Source organism: Chiloscyllium plagiosum, chromosome 14, assembly GCF_004010195.1.
Source record: "Chiloscyllium plagiosum isolate BGI_BamShark_2017 chromosome 14, ASM401019v2, whole genome shotgun sequence".
NCBI classification, from domain to species: domain Eukaryota; kingdom Metazoa; phylum Chordata; class Chondrichthyes; order Orectolobiformes; family Hemiscylliidae; genus Chiloscyllium; species Chiloscyllium plagiosum.
This window is the reverse complement of record NC_057723.1, coordinates 15,544,671-15,570,756: the sequence shown is the minus strand read 5'-3', so window position 1 is coordinate 15,570,756 and position 26,086 is coordinate 15,544,671. Positions and strand designations below refer to the sequence as shown.

Genomic DNA, 26,086 nt, shown 5'->3' with positions numbered 1-26,086 from the left:
ACCTCTCCGCCCCCACCCTAGTCTGACCTATCACCCTCACCTTGACTTCTTTCCACCTATCACATTTCCGACGCCCCTCCCCCAAGTCCCTCCTCCCTACCTTTTATCTTAGCCTGCTGGACAAACTTTCCTCATTCCTGAAGAAGGGCTTATGCCCGAAACGTCGATTCTCCTGTTCCCTGGATGCTGCCTGACCTGCTGCGCTTTTCCAGCAATACATTTCCAGCTATTTACAACTATGGACTACCCTAACTAATACAATCAAATCAGGGTCCATATTTTATAATCCAAATATTTAAATAAATAATAACTAATTTGGGAATAAAACTATTAACATCTACTGTTTATCACACAAAATCTCAAGGTATCAGGAAAATTGCATAGTGTTTGATGATCAAATTAAAGCTTATTGTCAAGAATGTCCTAATCACTGGGATAAAGGAATTCCCTTCTTATTGTGTGTCATTAGGAATCTTCCTAATAAGTCCACAGGATTCAATCCTTCTGATCGAATCTATTGACACAAGGTGAGAGGACTACCCAAATTGACTAACAACAAATTGATTAACCAATGCTTAGAAACTGTGCTTCTGACTTATAGCTCAGCTTTCAGGAACTAATGAAAACAGGTGAGTAGGCCATAATGCATTTGAAGAACATTCAACAATAACATTGGTAAAGTTAGTTCTTTTGCTATTTACAAGGTATGGATTACCCAGAGAAATACAATTAGATCAGGATCCAAACTTTATAATCCAAATATTTAAGGAAACAATGACTAAACGCCAAAGTTCAAAACTTTCCTGCCAGGGGCCATGTTTTAATATTTTTACCTATCTCTAGTGAATAACTAAAAGGACCTTATTTTACCCAAAAGAAACTCAATGAAATAAATTAGGTGATGACTACTGTAGACAAGAGTGTCGTGTTAATATTTTAAAGAGATATAATTACACTGAGGATAGTCAAGCCAAAAGTATATTGTGAAAGGAATAGGATGTGAAATAGATGTATCAGGACAATTGGGTAATGATTCAGAAATTGAAAATTCAGAAGCTGGTTTTCTGGAAATCATAACAAAAAATTTGTAATTGCATAAAAAGTTAGATAACAATATTTTATCTATGAGGGAAGGGATGCAGATGTCACATACAAGGATTTTAGTAAGGCATTTGATAAGGTTCCCCATGGTAGGCTGATGAAGAAGGTGAAGTCGCATGGGGTCCAGGGTGTTCTAGCCAGATGGATAGAGAACTTGTTGGGCAACAGGAGGCAGAAAGTAGTATTATAAGGGACCTTCTCAAAATGGAGACCTGTGACCAGTAGTGTTCCACAGGGATTGTGCTGGGACCCCTGCTGTTTGTGATATACATAAATGTTTTGAAGGAAGGTGTAGGTTGCCTCATTAGCAGGTTTGCAGATGAGACTAAGATTGGTGGAGTAGCAGATAGTGAAGGGGACTGTCAGAGAATGCAGCAGGATATAGACAGATTGGAGAGTTGGGCAGAGAAATGGCAGATGGAATTCAATCCAGACAAATGCAAGGTGATGCATATTGGAAGATCCAATTCAGGAGTGAATATACAGTAAGTGGAAAAGTCCTGCAGAAAATTGATATACAGAGGGATCTGAGTTTTCAGGTCCATTGTACCCTGAAGGTGACAATGCAGGTCAGTAGAGTGGTCAAAAAGGCATACAGCATGCTTTTCTTCATTGGACGGGATATTGAGTACAAGAGTTGGCAGGTCATGTTATAGTTGTATAAGACTTTGGTTCAGTCACATTTGAAATACAGTTCTGGTCGCCACATTACCTAAAAGATGTGGATGTTTTGGAGAGGGTCTAAAGGAATTTCCTCAGGATGTTCCCAGCTATGGAGGGTGCTAGCTATGAGGAGAGGTTGAGCAGATTAGGATTATTTTCATTGGAACGAAGGAGGTTGAGGGGGGACCTGATTGAGGCCTACAAAATCATGAGGTGTAGTCAGGGTAAATAGGAGCTTTTTCCCAGAGTGGAGGACTCAATTACTAGGGGTCACGAGTTCAAAGTGAGAGGGGAAAAATTGAGGGGAGGTATGTGTGGAAAGTTCTTCATGCAGAGGGTGACAGGTCTGGAATGCTTTGCCAGTGGAGATGGTAGGGGCAGGAACAATAGCATCATTCAAGACGTATGTAGGCAGGTACATGAATGGGCAGGAAGCAAAGGAAGCAAATCCTTAGAAAAGAGGCAGCAGATTTAGATAGAGAATATGGATCGGTGCAGGCTTGGATGGCCAAAGGGTCGTTCCTGTCCTGTAATGTTCTTTGTTCTATGTCAAGATAACTATTCATTGTTTTTTGTATTTTCTGCAATAAATTTCTGTTCTGTGGCTGAAGTAACTGCAGTTATCGTGGTTTAATTTCAATGAATGACCTCCATGTTAGCTAAAATGTTTAATTTGACATATCATGGTAGATTTCATTCTGCGATATGGCTTGTCCAGTAGTACCATCATCTAGGATGATAACATTTTAAAAGATCACAAACATGAAAATTGGAAGAAAGAGTAGACTGCTTGGCCGTCAAACCTGGTCCATCGTTTAATAAGATCACAGCTGATCTCATTGTAACTGCACTTTTGTGCCTACTCCTGGGAACCTTTCACCTCCTTGCTTACCAAGAATCTATCCACTGCTGCCTTAAAAATACTCAAAGACTCCACTTCCACTGCCTTTTGAGGAAGAGAACTCAAATGTCAAACATACTTAGTGAAATCCCACTTCTACTTTAACTTGTTTTAGCATATTTATGCCACACATTCCCTGTTTCATAAGATCAAATCATTACTCTTCATTTAGCCTTCTGTTTGACTTCCTTCATTGAAATGCATCTTAGCCACTTTCTCAAGTTAATATTGGTAACCCACACCTAATGGAGCATTGTACAACTTAGATTAATATAACAATATAAGAACAAGTCTTGAGCAATTATGATTTCCTTCATATTTCAAGTTGCTCTGCTGGGTGCCATTAGTTTGTCCACAGCCAGAATGTGAAAGGGTTAGCATCAGGACTGCCTATCGACATTCTAAGTCATTTGGAGGGCAACCTGCAAGTCCCTGTACTGACTTCCTACAAATCAATCCATTAAAGTTAAGGCCCATACTTGACTGAGCTAAAAGACGTAAAAGATTGGCACATTTACACAAGTTGACTGCAAAATGAAATTGAGGAGCGTTTGTGGCGGACATGTCGCAATATGAGAGAGAAAGCCAGGAAATGGTGAAGCTAGAGCTTGCATCGCAACTGGAGGTTTCACCCCAGGTTCCTCAAATAGAAGTGAAAGTGGAACTCCCACCCCTCTGCCCTTTCCTCTCAGGAGTTTAGATAAGGGGAAATAAAAGTTGCCAATGGCAGCAAATGCCAACATAATGACAGGTGTTTAATATTCTTATCAATTCAGACATTCATTAAAACATCCAGTCAGTTTGCAGGAATCTATCATGTTCAGTATAGGTGCCACTTATAATAACTTTCCCTTCACACAATGCTTGAGTTGCTTATGTTCAACACCCCTCAGCCTTTGCGGTACCTTATACCCTCAGCCAGCACATGCAACAATGCTTTCGCTCTGCAAGAGATGCAGTGGACTATCGATTGCAGGCATTATATAACTAGCTGCAAAATCCATGTCTTTTTTCAGATAGAAAGTGGTCTTAGCCCATTTTGCAAGTAGACAAATAATTTTACTTTCAAGTTTATTTGGAAGTTGACTTGCAAACCCTATAACAATATCAGTTCTTGGGTCATTCTTCTGTGTGCTTCTTTAGGTGAACTGAGTTGCACTTAATGAGGCAAGGTATGATACAAATCGATAAACTGCTTCATTTCAGAGCACATTCAACATACAAATAATAAGCTTTTGTGATTGCAATCACTTCAAACAGTACTGCTTGTTTTCATGTAATGATACAAGGTAAGAATAAGCTACATGATTCAACACCAATGGCTTGGCTAATCAAGATGATTGCCAGCACCTCCTTGAACATTTATGGTCTCTTAGTCTTTGCACATGCTCTCACAATCTGCTCTGTAAAATCTAACTGACTGAACATTAACTTGTTTCAAAATACCTCTGCTTCCCTATTCATTGTTTTTAAAAAATATATTTCTGTTTTTTGTTCTTCTGGAGCAGCAATGAATTTTGGTAATGTCACTCTCATAGCACTCAAGAACGTGAGGATATTTCACTGGGGTCATAAATTCAAATCCCACCATGGCAGATAGTGCAATTTGAAGTCAATTTAAAAAAAAAGATTTGGTATTAGAAAGCTAGCCTAATGGTAACAATGTTAACCTTATGAATTGTTATAAAAACCCATTTGGTTCATCCATTGGGAGGGAATATACAATCCTTGTTTGGTCTGGCCTCAACTCAGCAACATTGTTCACTCTGAACATTCAAGGAAATGCAATAAATGTTGGTCTAGCAATGTCCATGACCCATGAGCAAATGAATTGGGGTTTTACTGTAAAATGGTTGCAAAGTATTTGTTAGAATCCCTACAGTGTGGAAACAGGCCCTTCGGTCCAACAAGTCCACACCGACCCTCCAAAAAGTAACCCACCCAGACCTATTCCCCTACCCTATGTTTTACCCCTGACTAATGCATCTAACCTACACATCCCGAACACTATGGGCAATTTAGCCTGGCCAATCACCTAACCTGCACATCTTTGGATTGTGGGAGGAAACCGGAACACGCAGAGGAAACCCACGCAGACATGGGGAGAATGTGCAAACTCCACACAGCTGGAGGCTGGAATCGAAGCTGGGAATGATTGTTCTTGGAATGATTCACAAACTAAACATCACTTACACTCATAGGTTAATCATCTATAATCTCAGATTTTCTTTTTATTAATTTGTATGGACTCACAATACTTGACAGAACATTTCAAATAGTTCTTTGTGAGCTGCAAGTTGTAAATGGTCATGATATCCAACTAAAAGGAAGACAGCTTGAACTTTTTATTTTGTAACATGACAATCTATGCAGCCATTGCTACTGTTACAAAAAGGGACACATGAAGTTCGTCCCTCAGAAAACTATCTTACACACTCTTCATCCTCCAGATAAACCAAAAGAAAAGGTAGAGGATAATCAAATATAATATTTTGTGCTACAAACAATTCAGGTGATCTTGGTGACTTATACTAAAGTAGCCTTTGTGGCCCAGGCTACATGTCATCCAAATGGAAAAGACTCAATCAGGGCACAGTGACCTCAGAGTTAAAAGCCGTTTCAGGTCCTTAAAACAGAAGGACTGGTGGAGAAGGACAAATGCTTCCTTAAAATGGGAGAGTTGAGAAACAGGCCTTTTATTTTTTAAAACAGAGGGGAATGTGGTAAATGCCTTGATTAAAGAATGATGCCTGGAGAAAAAAAAGACATTTATTGAATATGTTGGCAATCATTAGCCTCAGATGTGCTGACTGGTGAGAAATTGGGTTAGGAGGAGAATGGAAGGAGCAAGTGATGGATCTAAAAAAAGGAATTTTGTTTTGTTAACAGCTGGCGAGTAGGTGGCCATGAATGGTGCATATTCAAGATTAGCTCAAAAACAGCTCAATTATATTACTGATGATTCAGAAATGTTTTATAAAAATATTATAAATAGCTAAAAGAGTATCCTAATGTCAAAATTCATTAAGCATGTGGTATGATTTTAATTTTGTTAAATGGATTGTAAAAGTTCTTAGTTTATGTCAATAATAGATAAATTATTCATTTACATCAGTGTTGCACTTATGAAAAATGTAACTGCATAATTTAGCAATAAATTAATTGCACTAATTATGACAGAATTCCTAAATATTTTAAAACATCTTGTTGAACAATCCAAAGGTAATCATATTAAGAGAGCAATCTCAAGTGGATGGACTATCATCTGTTTTGAACTGTAGGTAATGAAGACTCAAAATAGCAATTTAGCTTTACAAAAAATAGAACTGAACTTTTTATAAAACTATCTAAATTGCAAAAACATTCTTATGATTATTTCTAACAGAAAATACAAGATTGACTACCTTTTTCGAGCTTAGCTCAGCACTCTTGCGCTGATATAAATACCAATCTTAATATTTTCAATTCATACCTACATTAGATGCTTGTCTATAGCATTATTCCTAATTTTATCTGCACTTAGATTGCTGTTTATATCTTTTGTGATATTTGGAAATGTATTGATTACTTACATAGCTATTTAATTTTAATAAAGCAATTTCATCTCATATTTTATGAGATACAACATATTTCACAAAATTACTCAGATGAAAGTTAAATTAAATGCTCCAATCTCACAATTTCTTTCATCCATTGTGCTACAAAGGTTTAAATATGTCTTCCATATCTTTTTTTGTTATCATGGATTTCATAATTGTGGGAGCAGGAATGCATAAGCATATTATAATTACTTAATTACATTAATATCCATTGAAATCTTCAGGACTATTTACTAGGGGGGAGTTATTGTCCATTGGTAATTAACAGAGTCTAAAATTATTCGGAAAGCAAATTCTTTTGTGCAATTTGCAACTCTGGATTGTACTTGCATGTATATATCCAATCATATGTCAGTCATGAAATAACTGGAACGTGGAAGGTTAAAAGTTGATTTGGTCAAAGTTTTAAATATATTGTGAGGGAAATGATAGGTGGATAGAGATAAATTATTTCCATTGGTTGGAAAGTTTAGAATAGTGAGGATTGTGTAAAACTTAGAAAAAGAGCAATCAGCAGTAAAAGTAGAAAATGCACCTACACACAAAGGATATTAAATATTTGGAACCCCATAAATAATAACTGATGCTATATCAGTTATACATTACAAACAGTCAAATCTTAAAATAGATGTGTCATTTGATTACTCAAGATCAAGACAGAATTTCTGTTCATGCTTTATAAATGCTCTTGTTGTGACAAGTGGAGGTTGCCATGACCTTTAACGGTCTTTTTGCCCTGGGTCCTTTCAAATCACTGGGGTGAGATCATGTTGGCACTATACACCATACAGTGTTTAAATGATCAAAGCTGATATGCCACATTCTTCACACATCATACATTTTTGGAAAGCAAAAGGAGCACTGAAAAACAAGTGTTGGGGCACACTGCCAGAGGTGGTAAACTGCAGACATACTGAAGTAAAAATTCACTCTGCAACTTCTACAGTTTACACACATATCTCAAAAAGAAACTGTACTGTCTGGGATCACAAGTGTTGTAATTAAATCAAAATAATATGAGCAATTTTTATTTTCAAGTGCAAAACAGTTGTATTTCACTCTCCATAACTGAGTCTATCTCTCAAACTGACACTTCAGCACTGCACTCTCGAAGGAACAGTCTTTTGGACAACATCAAACCAAGATCCTGACAACATCTCAGAACATCTTCAAATAAGAATGGAGAGGTTCACCTCAGTGTCATGGATAATATTCACTCTCAAGCAAGAACATTCTGGCTACAAATTGGCCACCATGTTTCTTCTGTTACTTTGCACAATATATTGATGACACATCAAAAGTAGAGCCATTGAGTCATACAGATGAACGGCATGGAAACAGACCCTTTGGTCCAACTCGTCCACGCAGACCAGATATCCCAACCCAATCTAGTCTCACCTGTCAGCACCCAGTCCATATCCCTCCAAACCCTTCCTATTCGTATACCCATCCAAATGCCTTTTAAATGTTGCAATTGTACCACCCTCCACCACTTCGTCTGGCAGATCATTCCGTACACTTACCACTCTCTGCGTGAAAAAGTTGCCCCTTAGGTCTCTTTTATATCTTTCCCATCTCACCCTAAACCTATGCCTTCTAGTTCTGGACTCCCCTCACCCTAGGGAAGAGACCTTGTCTATTTATCCTATCCATATTTCTCATGATTTGTTTTAAAGTATTGTGAACTACAACAAAAAAAATGTATTAATTAGTGCCTTTCACAATTTCAGCATGGTTCAAAGCTCTCTACTTAAAAAAAGTAGTTAAGTGGAGAGCTTTGAACCATGCTGAAATTGTGAAAGGCGCTAACTAATACAATTTATTTTACTGTAGTGCACAATACTTTAAAACATACCAGAATCCCATGCATTAAATTTAACCAATGGCTCACAATTTCAAAAGCAAACTATCATTTATTTGAATAAAGAGGAAACTGAAAACAGAACCTGAGAGTCACATTCAACAGAGATTTAAAACATTCAAGCCATCTATAAACTAACTAAAATTTATACAAAAATATTAACTTGGTATAGACCAATATCATGTACACACTTCCTTTCTCTGTTCCTCTGATTGGACAGTATGGAGCACTGAGCTGAATGGCATCATCATATGTTCCCTTTATTCTTCTGGGTTGTTAAGTAGTTGGAAGTACGAATATCAAATATCATCAGCTGCTTCTATTAAGTAGTTCTGTCTTTCACTGGACATAATCCCTTTTTTATTTCACTATCTAATATTCCTAGGTAGATTTCTGTGAGTTCTTTGCTTGGGACAGATGGAGTCACTGGGGATAAGTCCTGCAGAGGACTTACACGGATGGATGAAGAATTTGTTTCTCAGCATTGCACAACATCCAGGGGGAGGAAGTAAAATTACCATGGCATCATGAAGAGTAGCAATTACACACTACTCTAAATAAAATAAATGGCATTATGGTTTTGTGCTTTCAATTTTGCAAGATGTAATAGGAAATAAATCATTGAGCTTCATTTGACCAGGCTTTGAGGAGAAGTTCCTCTACATTGACAAGGGAATGCAATGGATTGTAGTCTCATCTACTTCCCATCATTTTGCCCGTTGCAGTGAAGACGGTGGATGACCCTCTTGCCCAGAGGCCAAGTGAGACACTTAAGGAGACAGAAAGATTGCTGCCCAAAGTCTACACAACTCAGCTCACGGCTGTTTGCAGCATGCCTGTAAGTAGATGTGGACTATTTGAGATGTGGAGGCGTTGCTTCCCGTTGTGAGAGAGTCAAGGGACAGAAGATATAATCTCACAGAAAAGGATCAGCCATTAAATACAAAGAGGAAGACATATTCTTTCTGTCAGAGGGTCTTGAACCTATGGAATACCTATCAGCAGAGGGCCATAAAAGCTGGGTCGTTAGTTATATTCAAGGACGAGATAGAGAGATTTTCAATTAGTAAGGGAATCAACAGTTCGGGGATTAAGGCAAAATGTAGAATTGAGGATTATAGGATTATCATGATCTCATTGAATGGTGGAGCTGAGTTAATGGTCCAAATGGCCTAATTCTGTTCCTATACATCATGATCTTAGGGCCTTATTGCACCTACTCAAATTGTTGATACCCTCCAGTATTCTCCTCCTCAAAGGTCAACCCTGACTTCATCAATTATATCCAGCTGAGCAAAATTTGGAAATCTGGAATGCACACTGGTCTCAAACTCTCCACAACTATCCCTAACACTGTTAGCTGCTTATGCTCAGTTGTTAAAGGCAAGGATACCTGTCAGTTTGGTTTTGCATAATCCACACATAAACCGATAAGTACTTACTCAATTGGCAAATGTATTCTTCCTGAATTCAAAAGAACCCATGAGAACCAAATGAGGAGTGAGGAAAGTGATAAGCCATTCCATCTTTCATCATCTGGACATATCAACTCTCAGAAGGAATCAATTCTCCGAACAATCATTAACATGGTGATCCTCCTACATTAGTGTGTGTGAACAGCCTGGAAAACAAAGAAAAGGAATAATGTTTATTTGTGCCAAAGTAGCAATGTTGATAATCACCATATTCAGTTTTCTCAAAGTTTAGTCAGAATTGAAATTGAGTCAGCGAATGTGTCAGAGATATTTTCTTATGTTTCAACAGCTCTCCATGAGCTCCCTATTTTTAACTGAGAGGAGTGCAGGCAAGCCACTTGTTTTCTCCCCTATCAGCCTGACTGCTTGCAATGGCTCACCTCCAGTCTTGTTATTGTCGCTCGTGTTTTGTGGTCTCTCCTGCTGGAGCATATGAAAAAATTAATAACCTGTGAATACACAAAGGCAAGACATTCCAATGGATGCACTTGGTGAAGTCAACAATGATACATGTGTATTACATTGCATAAGGAGTTTGGTGAGGGGAGCAGGTGATAACCCGTAGATACCTGAGTCCTTCAATCCCACTGAGACACTAATGCTTGTCGAAGCCTCCACAAGAGCTTCGGTGGGTAAGGGAGGACTCCTTACTGCAGTCTACTCAACCTTCCCTGGTTCTTTCCCTGAGATCATTCAACTGTCTGAAATAAAATTCTTACAAGCAGTCCATTAAAGGTTTAGCACCTTTATTTAAACACTTATTACAGTATCACAGTTACAGAGTAAAAAGACACCAAACCCGAGTCTAAGTAGAGGTCTAAAACCTCTTTTCCTTTTGCTTTATTTCTAACATTCTTTGGGTTCTTTAATTTTATGCTTTCCCTTCATGTCCTTTCTCATGTTCAGAGGTGTACATAACCTCATAACTCATTTTATTAATATGTACCATCTCATATTTATTAAGCACATTAGAACCTAAGAAATAGGAGCAGGAGTAGCCCATCTGGCCCCTCGAGTCTGCTCCGCCATTCAGTGAGATCATGGCTAATCTATTTGTGGACTCATCTCCACTCACCCATCTGCCCACCATAACCCTTAATTCCTTTACTGTTTAAAAATCTTCTATCTTTGCCTTAAAAACATTCAATGAGGTAGCCTCAACTGCTTTACTGGGCAGGGACTTCCCCAGAATCGCAATCCTTTGGGTGAAGACATTCCTCCTCAACTCAGTCCTAAATCTGCCTCACTTATTTTGAAGTGATGCCCCCTAGTTCTAGCTTCACCTGCGAGTGGAAACAACCTCCTGGCTTTTATCTTATCTGGTCCCTTCATAATTGTACATATCTCTGTCAGATCCACCCCCTCATTCTTCTAAATTCCAATTAGTACAGTCCGAGTCGATTCAATCTCTCCTCATGAGCCATCTCTCAACTCCGGAATCAACCTAGTGAACCTCCTCTGCACCCCCTCCAGGTCCAGTACATCCTTTCTCAGTTAAGGAGACCAAAACAGCACACGGTAGTCTAGGTGTGGGCATATCAGGACCCTATACAGCTGCAGTAAAAAAACCTTCCTGTTTTTAAACTCCATCCCTTGAGCAATGATTTGCTGTTTCATCATTTGCCAATTTCACAGTAATTCTGTAAGTCTATTAACATTGTCCTAACTTTTGAAAGGACGATGTCATTCTTAAATTGAGCTGCACAATCATACAGTGTATAGGAATCAGCAAGCAGCAAGATGCAGTTGAAAATACCTCAGGCAATGGACAGGTGAATGACAACTGCGGTATTAAACAGCCTGGCTAATAATTCCACAAGAGACAACCACTTTTAAATATAAAAATGTACAGCATAATTTATAGGAATGCTACCAGCTATTACAGAAGATACAAATGTTCAAGACTTCTTGCCCTAGGAAACATCGCATTGGCCTGGTTAAAACCCCATCAGCTTCTCCATTCTGCATTCTAGTAGAAATAATGGTTACGTGCTCAAATCATACAAATCTAACTTTTGGCTGGTTTCAATTTAATCCACCTTAATAAGTTATTGATAAAATTGTTGCTGCTGAACTATGGGGGCAACATAGTTTAAGATTTCTCTATAATGAGCCCACTGGCACAAATTTTCATTTCTTATCCATTCCTGCAATGTGGGTTTTCTCGTCTGGGTCATCATTTATTAGCAGCCCTAATTGCCCATGAGAAGGTGATGGTAATCTGTCTTCTAGAATTGTTGCAGCCCATTTGTTGTCGGTACCTTCAAAAGTTGTTAGGGAGGTTGATCCAGAATTTTGAAACAATGACACTGAAGTCACAGCATGGAAACAGGCCATTTGGCCCAACAACTCCACACTGACCCTCTGAAGAGTAACTCACCAAACCCATTCCCCTAATGTATTACTCTACATTTACCCCTGATTAATGTACCTAACCTACACAACCCTAAACGCTATTGGTGATTTAGCATGGCCAATATACCCAACTTGCACATCTTTGGATTGTGTGAGGAAACCGGAGCACCCGGAGGAAACTCACACAGTCACCTGATGCTGGAATTGAACCCAGGTCCCTGGCACTGTGAGGCAGCAGTGGTAACCACTGAGCCAATGTGCTTCTCCAAACTCTATGATTAACTCTATGATTTTGAACCAATGACACTGAAGGAGCAGTGACCGCTTTCCAAGTCAGGATGATGAGTGGCTTGGAGCAGAACTTGCAAGTGGTAGCATTCCTACGCTTGCCTGCCCTACTAGGTGGAAATGGTCATGGATTCGGGATCAAAATCAGAAATTTGCTGGAGTAATTCAGCAGGTCTGGCAGCATCTGTGGAGAGAAAGCAGCATTAATGTTTCGGGTCCAGTGACCCTTCTTCAAAATGGTGCCTTCTGAAAAAGGGTCACTGGACCTGAAACATTAACACTGTTTTCTCTACATAGATGCTACCAGACTTGCTGAGTTTTTCCAGCAATTTCTGATTTTGTTTCTGATTTCCAGCATCCACAGTTCTTTGGATCTTTGTTTCATAGATGTGGAATGCTATGCATACTTCAAATGATTGATTATAGTAGCTTTCACAGTAGATATTAGATTATTTATTCATGTGTACTTTACACTAGCTAGAATCAGAACCCTGCTGAATACAGGAAATCCATCAATTTATACACCTCTTAGACACATCCATAAATTCCAAATTTGTCAGTAAACGGATGTTTCCTGTATACCTTCATTCACACAGACAGGGTTGATGAATCTTATTCTAGTTTGGATGTCCCTGGTCATGTTGCTTAAATCCTTATCTATTTATCTCATCCCCCACTTCTGTCTCCCAAACTGCTAATCCACCATGATTCTCACTGTCCCACCAGAAGATTCTTGTTTGGAGATGTTTACAATGTTTGAAGAATTCTGCTCATTTAATTTTACGACGAACAGAGAAATCCATATTATTAAAAAAACCTATAATTAACTCTTTCGAGCAAGATGCATTTTGTAGGTGGTACAACTGTTGCTATTGTGAATTAGTGATGAAGGGAGTGAACGTTAGGGGATATGGTGCCAATCAGGTGGGTTCCTTTGTCTTAGGTATATCAAACGTCTTCAATGCTGTTGTAGTTGCAGTCATCCAGGCAAGTGCGGAGTACTCCACCACACTATTGACTTGTGCCTTATAGACCAGCTCTGGGGAGACAGGAACTGAGTTATTTGCTGCAGGATTCCTAGCAATTTTTAAAATAGTAATCTATCTCACATTTGAGAAGTTTTCACAATATCTGTGAGTCTGTAAGTTGATAAATAAATAGAAAGATGATACCACAGGGTACAATGGTAATCTAGAGGCACAGGCTAATCTCCTGGAGACCAGGATTCAAATCCAATCTTCGGAGAGTTTAAACTTGATGAATAAAATCTGGAAATGAAGGCTCACAGTGACCATGAAGCTGTCACTGATTTTTGTTAAAAACCATCTAGTTGTGCAATGTCATTTTTGAGAACAAAACCTTCATTCTTTCCTGGTTCTAGCCTACACATGATTCTTAACTACAGGAAAGTGATTAATTCTTAACTTTCCTCTGCAATGACCTAACAAGTCACTTAGGGTCATTAGGGATGAGCAACAAATGCACGTCATGTAAGTGATGACAGATTTTCTTCTTGAATCAATTTTTGGGGATGGTGAGAATTGGTGACAGAAGGTGGATTTAAATTCTACTCTTGACATTTACTTGCATACATTTGCTGGATAATCATTCACAATGAAAGGCCATAAGACATAGGAGCAGAATTAGGTCATTCGGCCCATCAAGCCTGCTCTACCATTTGATCACGGCTGATATGTTTCTCAATCCCATTGCCCTGCTTTCTCCCCGTAATAGCTGATCCCTTTATCAGTCGAGGACCTGTCTACATAGGAATAAATCACAACAGATGCTGGAATCTGAACTGAAAACAAAAAAAAAACTGGAGATTACAGAGGGTCAGGCAGCATTCATGATGAGAAATCAAGCTAACATTTCAAGTCTAAATGACTGTTCCTCAGAGCTCGGGAAGTGTGGAAGCGGCAACATTTTTGCAATAGTGGGAATGGGGAGATTGGAGTGCTGGGGGAGAAAGGATGTTGATAGTGTAGATTAAGTGATTGGAATGTGAGAATAGGAGAACAATGATGTGTCTAACTGCAAAACTGGAAAGAACTGACAGTTCCAATGGGATGGGGAGAATCATGGAATCCGTATTGTGTGGAAATAGGCCTTTCAGCCCAACAAGTCGACACCGACCCTCCGAAGAGTAACACCATTCCCACTACCCTATATTTACCTCTGACTAATGCAGCTAACTTATTCATCCTTGAACACTGTGGGCAATTTAGCACAGCCAATTCACCTAACCTGCACATCTTTAGATTGCAGGGGGAAACCCATGCAGACACCAGCAGAATGTGCAAACTCCACACAGACAGTTGCCTGAGGCTGGAATCAAACCTGGGTTCTTGGCACTGTGAGGCAGCAGTGCTAACCACTGAGTCACCATCCCAAGAGGGTGACAGAGAATGTAACAAGAAAAGCTAAAAGGGAAAGAATGGGTTCACAATTTGAAAGTGTTGAACTCAATGTTGAGCCCAGATGGTTGTAAACTGCCGAGTTTGAAGATGAGATGTTTATCTGCAGTTTGTGCTGTGACTCACTGAAGTATTGCAGCATGCTGAGGACAGACACGTGGGCATAAGAGCAGGATGCTGTGTTAAATTGAAGGCAACGAGAAGGTCAGGGTCATGCTTGCACACAGACCGGAGGTGTTCTGCAAAGTAGTCACTCAGTCTGCATTTGCTTCCTGCAATATGGAGTAGGCCACATTAGGTATGGCGAATATAATACACAAGATTGGAGGAGGTACAGGTGAAATGCTGCTTCACCCGGAAAGTCTGTTTAGGCCCTTGGATGATGAACAGGGAGGAGGTGAAGGGATAGATGTTACACCTTCTGCAGTTACATGGGAAAGTGATGGAGGAAGGGGGAGGGTGGTGTGAATAGTCGAGTAATAGACTAGGTTGTCCTGGAGGGAGTCCTAGGGGGAGTGAGAAGATGTATTTTTTGGTGGTGTTCTGCTGGAGTTGTCTGAAATAGTGGAGAATATCCTTTGAATGCAGAGGCTGGTGGAATGAAAAGTGAGGACAGGGTGAATCTGATCACGCTGATGTGAGTGATGGGAAGGGGCAAGGGTGGAAGCACAGGTGAAAGGTCGGGTGCAATTCAGGGCCTTGTCAGCCACAGTGGGTGGGAAACCACAGCTATTTAAGAAGGAAGCCATGCCAGCGGTGCTGTTTTGGAAGGTGGCATCGTCCGCACAGATACGACGTATCCCTGTTTTAAATATGCTCAATAACTTAGCCTCTACAGCCCTCTGTGGCAATCAGTTCCACAGGTTCACCACCTTCTGGCTGAAGAAATTCCTCCTCACCCTGTCCTTTTACTCTGAGGCTGTACCCTCAGAACCTCATCGTTCCAACTAGCAGAAAAATCATTTCTATATCAACTCTATCCAGGCCTTGTATTTTGCAAGTTTCAATCAGATCCCTCATCATCCTTCTAAATTCTACTGAGTACAGACCCAGAGTCCTCAACCATTCCTCATATGACAAGCCCTTTTTCCTCAGGATCATATTTGTAAACCTTCTCCAGACTCCATCCAAGGCCCGCATATCTGTCCTTCATTACAAAACCCAAAACTACTAACAATATTACAAATGCGATCTGACCAACAGTTTATTCAGCCTTAGCAGTACATCCCTGCTCTTGTATTGTAGCCATCTTGAAATGAATGCTAACATTGTATTTGCCTTCCTAACTGAACCTGCATGTTAACCTTAAGGGAGTCATGAACTAGTTCTCCCAAGTCCCCTTGCGCTTCAGATTTTTGAAACCTTTCCCTGTTTACAAACTAATCTAACCTCTATTCTTCTGAACCAAACTGTATAACCTCACACTTTCCCAAATTATATTCCATCTGCCACTTCTTTGTCCAATCTGCTATCCTGTCAAAGTCCTTCTGCAGACTCCCCATTTCCTCAACACCGCTTGTTCCTCCACCAATTTTGCGTCATCTGCAAAGTTAGCAACAATGCCCTCAGTTCCTTTGTTGAAATCATTAATGTATAACGTGAATAGCTGTTGTCCCAATATTGGCTCCTGCGGAACTCCACTTATTACCAGTTGCCATCCTCAAAAAGACTCCCTATCCCCACTCTCTGCCTTCTGCCAGTCAGCAGATCCTCTATCCATGCCAGTACCTTGCCTCTAACACCATTGCTTTGTATCTTTCCCTCTTGTGCAACAGCTTGTCAAAGGTCTTTTGGAAATCCAAATAGAACACACGCACTGACTCTCCTTTGACTGACTTGCTTGTTACCTCCTCAAATAGCTCTAACATATTTGTCAGACATGAACTCTCCACGACGAAGCTGTGCTGACTCAGCCCTATTTTATTATGCATTCCCAAGTACTCCACAATCTAAGCCTTAATAATAGTTTCTAAAATCTTACCAACAACCAAAGACAGGCTAACCGGCCTGTAGTGGCCAGGTTGATGAACTTGTGTGCTCCCAGATACAGGAAGGACAACAACATTTGTAAATCTTTGACAGCCTTGATTTGTAAAGACCGTGTTAGGTGGAAGAACTTGATTGAATTTTGCAAAGAAGGGGACAGGAGAATGTAATTAAAATGAACCTCCAGAAGACATTTAGTGAAGTTTTTTAAAAGAAACATTCAGTTTAAGTCAAAGTTCATGGAACTGAAAGTAGAGTATTAAAACATTAACCCATTTCATGAAGAAATTGAAATCTAATTATTTTAGTATAACATTCTCATTTGGATAACAAAGACAAAAAAACAGACTTCAGCACTTGAATCACTGCCAAGAAGTTAGTAAGCACATTGTAGAATAAACGTGGGAGAAACCTTTACAGTTTGACTAGTGGCAGACAGCCCAAACACCTGTATGAACTGCAGACAGTAAAAGCAGTTGAGAGTGTGGTGCTAGAAAAGCACAGCAGGTCAGGCAGCAAGCGAGGAGCTGGAGAATCAACTTTTTGGGTAAAAACCCTTCATCAGGAATGATTCCTGATGAAGGGCTTTTGCCAAAAACGTCGATTCTCCTGCTTCTCGGATGCTACCTGACCTGCTGTGCTTTTCCAGCACCACACTCTCGACTCTTAATCTCCAGCATCGGCAGTCCTCACTTTTGCCTAGACAGTAAAAGCAGTTGAGCCTCATGAATTCAATGCAAAGCTGTACAAACAAGTGAGAAGATTCATGAAAAGGTAAACATGCTTTTGTAGCTCAATAAGGCTTGTCACAAGGCTATAGAGACAAGGACAAATTTCTTAGAGCTGGAAAGAAATTAAAATGGGATATGTTGTTACAATCCCAGCTGATGTTATTAACAGATAAGTCAGATCCTAGACTGAGATCTGGCTTGATAGATTGAATTTTGATTTGTTTTGGTTTTAAAAAGGTGGTCACTCATTGAAACATAAGTTTGCAATGTAGAGTAATTGATTTTAATAATAAAACAGGCATTTATTATGCAAAAAGAAATGAAAGTGTAACAGAATAAAGTGGAGCATTTACCTAAAACACAAGCTTAAAGATTTTTAAACACAAGTTGAGATATACTCCCACGAACCCCAAAAAAAGCTCCTTTACAAATCCCAAAAGTAGTCCTATACAGTACCCAAAGGTATCTCTTCTACAATACTCATACCAAAAATATAATCACTTTCTCAAATACTTCAATAGGCTTAATGTGACTGTGATTTCAACTCTCAGTCCAGAAAACTGGAAGACTTTTTTTCTGTAGCTGTCACCTACCTTAGTTTAAACATTTTCAGCTTCAAATAACCTCTTCTGAAATTATCCACAGACTTCTGGACTGGCACTATTCCTTTATTGTTTTACCTTCTCCCTTTCTCTGAAGTACTGCTTTATAGAAGCATCTTCCTCTATCTCACTGTAAAAATGTCCAAACTGAAATTGAAATAATATCCTTCATTTTCAGGAGATGTTTTTCCCCCAAGCATTAAAAATGCATCAAGATGTTTCTCACAGAAACCCTGATGCATAATGTGTACCTCACTCGGTGTTAAAATCTGTTAAAGTACCTACAAACCCATAGCTCTTTACCGGTTATTTTGAAAGAAATTGCAAGGCTATAGAAATACATGTAAGTTAATTATTAAACCCTTCAAGCATGGAGAAAGAGCTTTAAATTGTTAAATCAAAATTCAAACATTCAAACTTAAAAATAAATTACACATATGTATATGATGGCACATACAGTTGAGGCATACAAGACATAAAGTTGAGACAAAGTCACATCAATATACTAAGAAATTCTACTGAGACAATGAATTTCTCTCCTCTAGATAGATTTGAAGATTGAGTTTGATCTAAAATAGAATTATCATGTTACACGTATCTTTATGTGAATATATAGTCAACACTCCTTGTTCAGTATAGACATGGTTGAATATTTGCTTCCATTAAGTTAGTTACTCTTTCAGTGAATTGACTACCATTACCCTATATATCGTAATGTTATAATCATTATTGTAACGAACTTCAGAATTGATTCTTGTAATAAATATGTATTAAGAGGTTACATCTAAAATTTAATTTCTGAAGGAACCCAAAATAAATATTTTCTGGAATTTTAAATTTAGAATTTCATGTAGCAATATTTGTTAACTTCAAAGAGGGAGATCATTTCATTCTACTATCAAGTCTCTAGCTCACAATGTTGACAAAGTTCCTTTAATGGTCTGAAACCACTCCAAGTTAAGGGTTTTGTCAAATAATAAATTTCATTGATTGGGCTACGAACAAAACTATTGCCTTGGTTAGAAGATGGGCTGAGTGGCAGTGGATTGAGGATTGAAACAATTGATAGGATGGGTGGGATGTGACTAGTGCTATTTGAGGTGCACTGTGTTACAGCCTCAAGTGTACAATCTACTTATCAATTACTTAATTGTTGAGATAGAAAGTCACATATTCCCCTAGCTTGCCAAAGGCACAAAGAAAGGTAGAATTGTAAGCAGCATAAATGGAAACATAAAATTAGACCTTAAAACCATAAGATATAGGAGCATTCAATCATGGCTGCTGTGTTTGTCAACCTCATTCTTCTACCTTCTCCCTGTAACCCTTTAACCCCTTACTAATCAATAACCTATCAAATTCTGTCCTAAAGACACTCAAAGTCCACAGTCCTCTGCAGCAATGAGTTCAACAGATTCACCCACTGGCTGAGAAAAATTCCTCATCTCAATTCTAAAGAATTGTCTTTTCACTCTGAAGCTGTGCCTTCGGTTCCTAGTCTCTCCTACTAGTGGAACCATCTTCTCCACGTCCACTCTCTTCAGGCCTCTCAGTATTTTGTAAGTTTCAATGAGATTCCTGTCATCCTTCTAAACTTCATCAACTACAGACCCAGAATCCTCAACTACTCTTCATATGACAAGCTCTCGATCTCCAGGATATCCTTGTGAACCTCCTTTGGGCTCCTTCCAAGGCCATCATATCCTTTCTTAGACATGAGGCCCAAAACCGCTCACAATATTCCAAATGCAGTCTGATCACATCATTGTACAGCCTCAGCAGTACATCTCTGCTCTTGTGTTCTACTCATCTTGAAATGAATGCTAACATTGCATTTGCATTCCTGCAAATTACAATTACAAACCAATTGCATAAAAACTGTGGCAACTGGATTTCATAGGATGGAACAGGATACTTTCCAAAAGATACAAAAGTATAAGTCCAAATCTATGTGCATAGTTTAGTAAAACATCATGAACAGATGACATAATATAATTAATATGAGCAAAGATATGCTGGTCTGTGTATCAACAAGACAATAGACCCTGGTTGGACCAGTCACAGCATGATATGAAAAGATTTGGGTACCTTAGCTTAGAAAGGAGACACTGGTTTTGCAGGAAGTGAGCACAGCTTAACCAGAATGACATTTGGACTCCAAGGGTTAAATTATGAGGTGAAAAATTCCACGAACTAAGGTTGGTCTTCTGGTATCTGAAATGTTACAAGTTGATTGAGCTGAAGTTTTATAGACTAGGGGGTACAGTCTAAAAATTAAAGCCAAGCACTTCAGGAGTGAAGTTTGTAAACACTTTTGCATGCAAAGCAAGTTAGAAGTCTCCTCACAAATAACAACTGATGGTCAAGTGATTGTTAATTTTAAGTCCACAATTAATAGATTTGTGCTAAGTAACAGCGTTATTGGGTATGAAGCAAAGGTGTATATATGGGTTGGAGAGCTTTTCACCTTCCCAAATGCCTAAATAAGTCTGGACAAAAGAGTCAAGAATACCCTTCCATCCTAAAGGTTAATTGAGATCTTTCAAACAGCAGTGGGTAGAAGCTACGACATATGGGTGACCACTAGGAAATCTCTGTTGGTTATGGTTGGTGAGAAGTTTCTCTTTTGTAGCAAAAGCAAGGGAGGAACTCATGGCGAAACACCCTGCTCTGCTCTTGACACCAACACCTGTTTACAGGGGCTTCCTCACTTGTCCCAGCAATCTTGCACCATTTAATCGTGTTTGAGGGCTCAAGTGGCAATGCGTATCCTGAAGCTCACTGTGGTATAGGAAATGGCTACCATTCCCAGTCAGTCAATTTCTCTCTCTCTCACACACCACACACACCCACACACACGTGCATTTGTCTTGAAAATAATTATTTTTACATTATTTTTCACTGTGCAGAAATGCATTTACCTTCTTTTAATTGGAAAAGTGGAAAGTGAGTTCATTTATTGTCACCATTTAAACTTCCAGGACTTCTTTCTTCAGTTTGGGAAGGTAGCTACCATTTTATGATCAATCCAAACAAAAACAGGATCGTTCAACTTATCTTATTTTCAGCATATCTTCAATTTTTGTAATCCTTCCCTATTTTGTAATAATTTATACCTTAGGCTGTAATTATTAAAATTTATAAACTTATAGATGGCCTAACTAGTGTTGCTTCATTATAAGACAAGTGTTGCAAAAGATGACGGATCAAATTAGTAAGTCACTACAACAGTTCATATTTTACTGTAGAAAACCAAGGATAATTGGGGAAAGATCCTTAAATTATTTAAACATATCAACCAAGCATGACAGTAAGTTAATACTGAAACAAACATTAATATAGAGTGATGGAACACACTCCTCCTGTCAGGGTGAGTACAGTTCGAACAATACTCAAGCATAGTCATCTAATAGATGGTTGTATGTCCATCCTGATGAGTATTGGATGAAAAGCTACAGTGGAGACCCGGAAGTCATCTGCAGCTGTCTGTTTTTTCCCCTCTTCTCTTACTTTAGATCCAGCCATGCAAATTCTGCAGCAAGATGTTTGTGCACCTCTGCACCTAATGCAATGTAACTTGCGTGATTCACTACATATTTGAACTACCACTTATTTTCAGTTTGGGTTTTGAATTTTGAGTTTGTAACATATAGATTTTCTGTCTCTGAGGTTAATAATTAACTTTAAGTATTTCTGCAGCCATGATGATTTCTATTAAAACAGTTTGTGAGGGACTTTTTCACAGCTTAATGTGTTACTTGGTTCAAAATTTGTGACCCAGAAAGATAGATAACAATACTTCAAGGTTTCTGTTAAAAATTTCTGGACTGGAAGGTTTATTTTAAACAAAAGGGCAACACTCATAGTAGAGCCAGAAAGGCATTTGTTTCAGTTTTACTCTGGGAAGTCCTGTGATGTCCTTGCATAGAGATGCATGTGACCAACACTGCTTCTGAGAAGGGGAGGCGACAGCAAACTAAGGAGCTGGTGACATTTCTAGACTAGAATGATTGGGATAAAAACCTGAAAAGGTAGTTCATTCAAATTCAGGCATATGATAGTTTTAAGAATAAGCTCCAGTCTAAGAGTTAAAGTCACAAATACGTTATATCTATCAACATGCTAGAGCAAGGGATTCTGGTGTGAGTACTCCATAAATGTTGTTGTTGGGTGCTATATAAGGAATGTTGTATTTTGTTAATTTGTAAAGGGATACTTTACTGTATGACTAAAAATTCTTTGACTTTACTTTATAAGTAAATAGATTGATTGATTCTACTTTTATTCCAATTCTTCTTTGTGCTTAATAAATTAGCGTTTTAATGTTAAAAAACAATCTGCAACATTGCATCCTTCTGTCTCAGTGAGAGACCACCTTCTAAAAACCAAAACAAAACAAAGTATGATATTTCCAGCCAGTTCCTGGATGCAGTTGGAGAGATCACGAGGTCTCCAGAGAGCAGCAGAGCCTATCGGGATAAGTGAGTACACAGTTTAAATTTCTTTTCGTTCCGTTTTTTTTCCTGGACGCAGCTGGAGAGGTCACGAAGTCACATATTTGGGTGGTTGCTTTGCCCGAAACACTACTCAGGTAATGTGTCCCACCCATCCTCCTCCTCTAACCAAAAAAGAAGTTCTGTGTGTCGGTTGGCAAGGTGACAAGTGTTTTCTTTCGTGTTTCATTTGGGTTTTTTTCAACAGAGTATTTGGGAATTTTGAATAGCGGGAATGGAGGTTAGGCAGTTGAAAGTTCCTCCTGCAGTGTGTGGGAGGTAAGAGTCACCTCTAGTGTCCCTGCTGACTTCATTTGTGGGGAGTACACCTAACTCCAGCTCCTCGAGAACCATGTTAGGGAGCTGGAGCTGAATGAACTTCAGATCATTCAGGAGGGGTGTGGGGTTATTGAGAAGAGTTACAGGGAGGTAGTTACTCCATAGCCATGTGAAGAAGATAGATGGGATGGAAAGGGAACTGGCAGGCAGTGCAGGGATCTCCTGTGGTGGTTCCCCTCAATAACAAGTATACCATTTTGGATACTGTTGGGGGGGGTGACTTATTAGGGGTAAGCAATGGGGCACAGGTCTCTGGCGCAGAGTCTGTCCCTGTTGCTTAGAGGGGAAAGGGGAAGAGGAACAGAGTTTTAGTCATTGAGGACTCCACAGTCAGGGGGACAGAGAGGAAACTTTGTGGGAATAGGAGAGACTCACGATTGGTGCATTGCCTCCCAAGTGCTTCTGATCGTGTTTTCGGGATCCTTGAGGGGCAGGGGAAGCAGCCCCAAGTCATGGTCCACATAGACACCAACAACATTGGTTGGAAGAAAGGTGGGGATCCAAGGCAGAAATTTTAGGGTGGAAGCTTAGAGTTAAAACAAACAGAGTTGTTATCTCTGGTTTGTTGCCCTGCTATGTGCTGGTGAAGCGAGGAACAGGGAGAGAGCGGAGCTGAACACGTGGCTGCAGGAATGGTGCAGGAGGGAGGGTTTTGGATCCTTGGATAATTGGAGCTCTTTCTGGGGATGGTGGGACCTCTACTAACAGGATGGTCTTCACCTGAACCAGAGGGATACCAATATCCTGGGGGAATATTTGCTAATGCTCTTTGTGGAAGTTTAAACTAATGCAGCAGGTGGATGGGAACCTGAAGTGTACAGGAGGTTGAAGGTAGTGTGGTCAGGGCTGGGTTTACAAGGTTATGAGAGGGCACCGGCAATCAGGATGTTGATTTGAAATGTGTGTACCTCAATGCCAGGAGCGTCCAAATAAGGTGGGTGAACCTGCAGCATAGGTTGGTACCTGGGATTTCAGAGACATGGCTAGAGGAGGGACAGGAATAGTTGTTGCAGATTCTGAAATGTAGATGTTTCAGCAAGAACAGAGAGGATGATAAAAGAGGAGGGGGTGTGGCATTGTTAATCAAGGGTAGTATTACAGCAGCTGAGATAATGTTTGAGGACTCATCCACTGAGGTAGTTTGGGCTAAGGTTAGAAACAGGAAAGGAGAGGTCACTATGTTGGGAGTTTTCTATAGGCCTACAAATTGTACCAGGGATGTAGAGGAAAGGATAGCAAAGTCGATTCTCAATAGAAGTGAGAGTAACAGGGTGGTTGTTATGGGGGACTCGAACTTCCCCAGTATTGACTGGGAACATTATAGTTCAAGTAGTTTAGATGGGTCAGTTTTTGTTCAATGTGTGCAGGCAGGTTTTCTGACATAGTACGTATACAGGCCAACAAGAGGCAATACCATATTAGATTTGGTACTGGGGAATGAACCTGGCCAGATGTTAGATTTGGATGTAGGTGAGCACTTTGGCAATAGTGACCATAATTCAGTTGTGTTTACAATAGCAATGGGCAAGGATAGGTATATACCTCAGGGAAAGTGGTATAACTGGGGGAAAGGCAATTATAATGCAATTAGGCAAGATTTAGGATGCATAGGATGGGGAAGGAAACTGCAGGGGATGGACACTCTTGAAATGTGGAACAGCTACTGCAGGTCCTTGATAAATATATACCTATCAGGCAGAAAGGTAGTTGTCGAGAGATGGAGCCATGGTTTACTAACGAAGTTGAAGCTCTGTCAAGATGAAGAAAAAGGCTAATGTGAGGATGAGGCATGAAGGCTCAGTTCAGGGGCTTGAGAGTTATAGGTTAGCCAGAAAAGTTCTAAAGAGAGGACTAAGAAGAGCCAGGAGGGGACATGAGAAGTTGTTGGTGGACAGGATTAAGGAAAACCGTATGGCCTTCTTTTGGTATATCAGGAATAAAAGAATGACTAGAGTAAGATTAGGGCCAATCAAAGATAGTAGCGGAAAGTTGTGTGTGGAATTTGAGGACATAGGAGAAGCACTTAATGAATATGTTTTGTCAGCATTCACATTAGAAAAGGGCAATTTTAGTGAGAATATGAAGATACAGGCTATAGGATTAGATGGGATTGAGGTTGAGCAGAGGAGTTTTTAGCAATTTTGGAAGATCTGAAAATGGATAAAACCCCGGGGCCGGATGGGATTTGTCCCCAGGTTCTTGGGAAGCGATGGAGGAGATTGCAGAGAGTTTGGCTTCAATCTTTCTGTCATCATTGTCGACAGGTGTAGTGCCAGAAGACTGGAGGGTAGCAAATGTTATTCCCTTGTTTAAGAGGGGGAGTCCAGACAACCCTGGTAATTATAGGCCAGTGAGCCTTACTTTGGTTGTGGGTAAGATTTTGGAAAAGGTTATAAGAGATAGGATTTATAATCATCTGGCAAGGAATAATTTGATTAGGGATAGTCAACACTGTTTTCTGAAGAGTAGGTCGTGCCTCACTAACCTTATTGAGCTCTTTGAGGAGGTAAAACAGGTGGGTGAAGGTAAAGTGGTTGATGTGGTGTATATGGACTTCAGTAAGATGTTTGATAAGATTCCACATGGTAGACTATTGCACAAAATAAGGAATTTTGGGATTGAAGGTGATTTAGCGGTTTGGATCAGAAATTGGCTAGCTGAAAGAAGACAGAGGGTGGTGGTTGACGGGAAATGGTCATCCTGGAGCTCAGTTACCAGTGGTATGCCGCAAGGATCTGTTTTGGGGCCACTGCTATTTGTCACTTTTATAAATGATCTGGAGGTGGGCACAGAAGGATGGATTAGTAAATTTGCTGATGACATTAATGTAGGCAGAGTTGTGGACAATGCCGAAGGAGGTTGTGGGTTACAGAAGGACATAGATAAGATGCAGAGCAGGGCTGAGAAGTGGCAAATGGAGTTCTATGAGGGAAAGAGTGAGGAGTTCACTTCGGAAGAAGGAACAGGAATCCTGAGTACTGAGCTAATGGTAAAATTCTTGGCCGTGTCGATTAACAGAGATCTCAGTGTCCAAGTGCATAAATTCCTAAAAAGTTGCCACCCAGATTGAGAGGATGGTTAAGAAGGCATATGGCATGTTGGCATTTATTGGTATGGGCTGAAAATGTGTTGCTTGAAAAGTGCAGCAGGTCAGGCAGCATCCAGGGAACAGGAGCATCGACGTTTCGGGCATAAGCCCTTCTTCAGGAATGAGGAAAGTTTGTCCAGCAGGCTAAGATAAAAGGTAGGGAGGAGGGACTTGGGGGACGGGCGTC

At 39.8% G+C, this 26,086-nt stretch overlaps 1 long non-coding RNA gene across 1 annotated transcript in view; it reads right to left on the bottom strand.

Moving 5' to 3' along the window:
* The window catches only part of LOC122556518, a 59,994-nt gene that overhangs the window by 16,298 nt on the left and 17,610 nt on the right, over positions 1–26,086 (bottom strand). The window contains exons 2-3 of the long non-coding RNA XR_006313552.1: positions 9,981–10,049; positions 9,568–9,746 (exon numbers count right to left, since the gene is read on the bottom strand). This is a non-coding gene — a long non-coding RNA (uncharacterized LOC122556518). The remainder of the gene's footprint in view (positions 1–9,567; positions 9,747–9,980; positions 10,050–26,086) is intronic.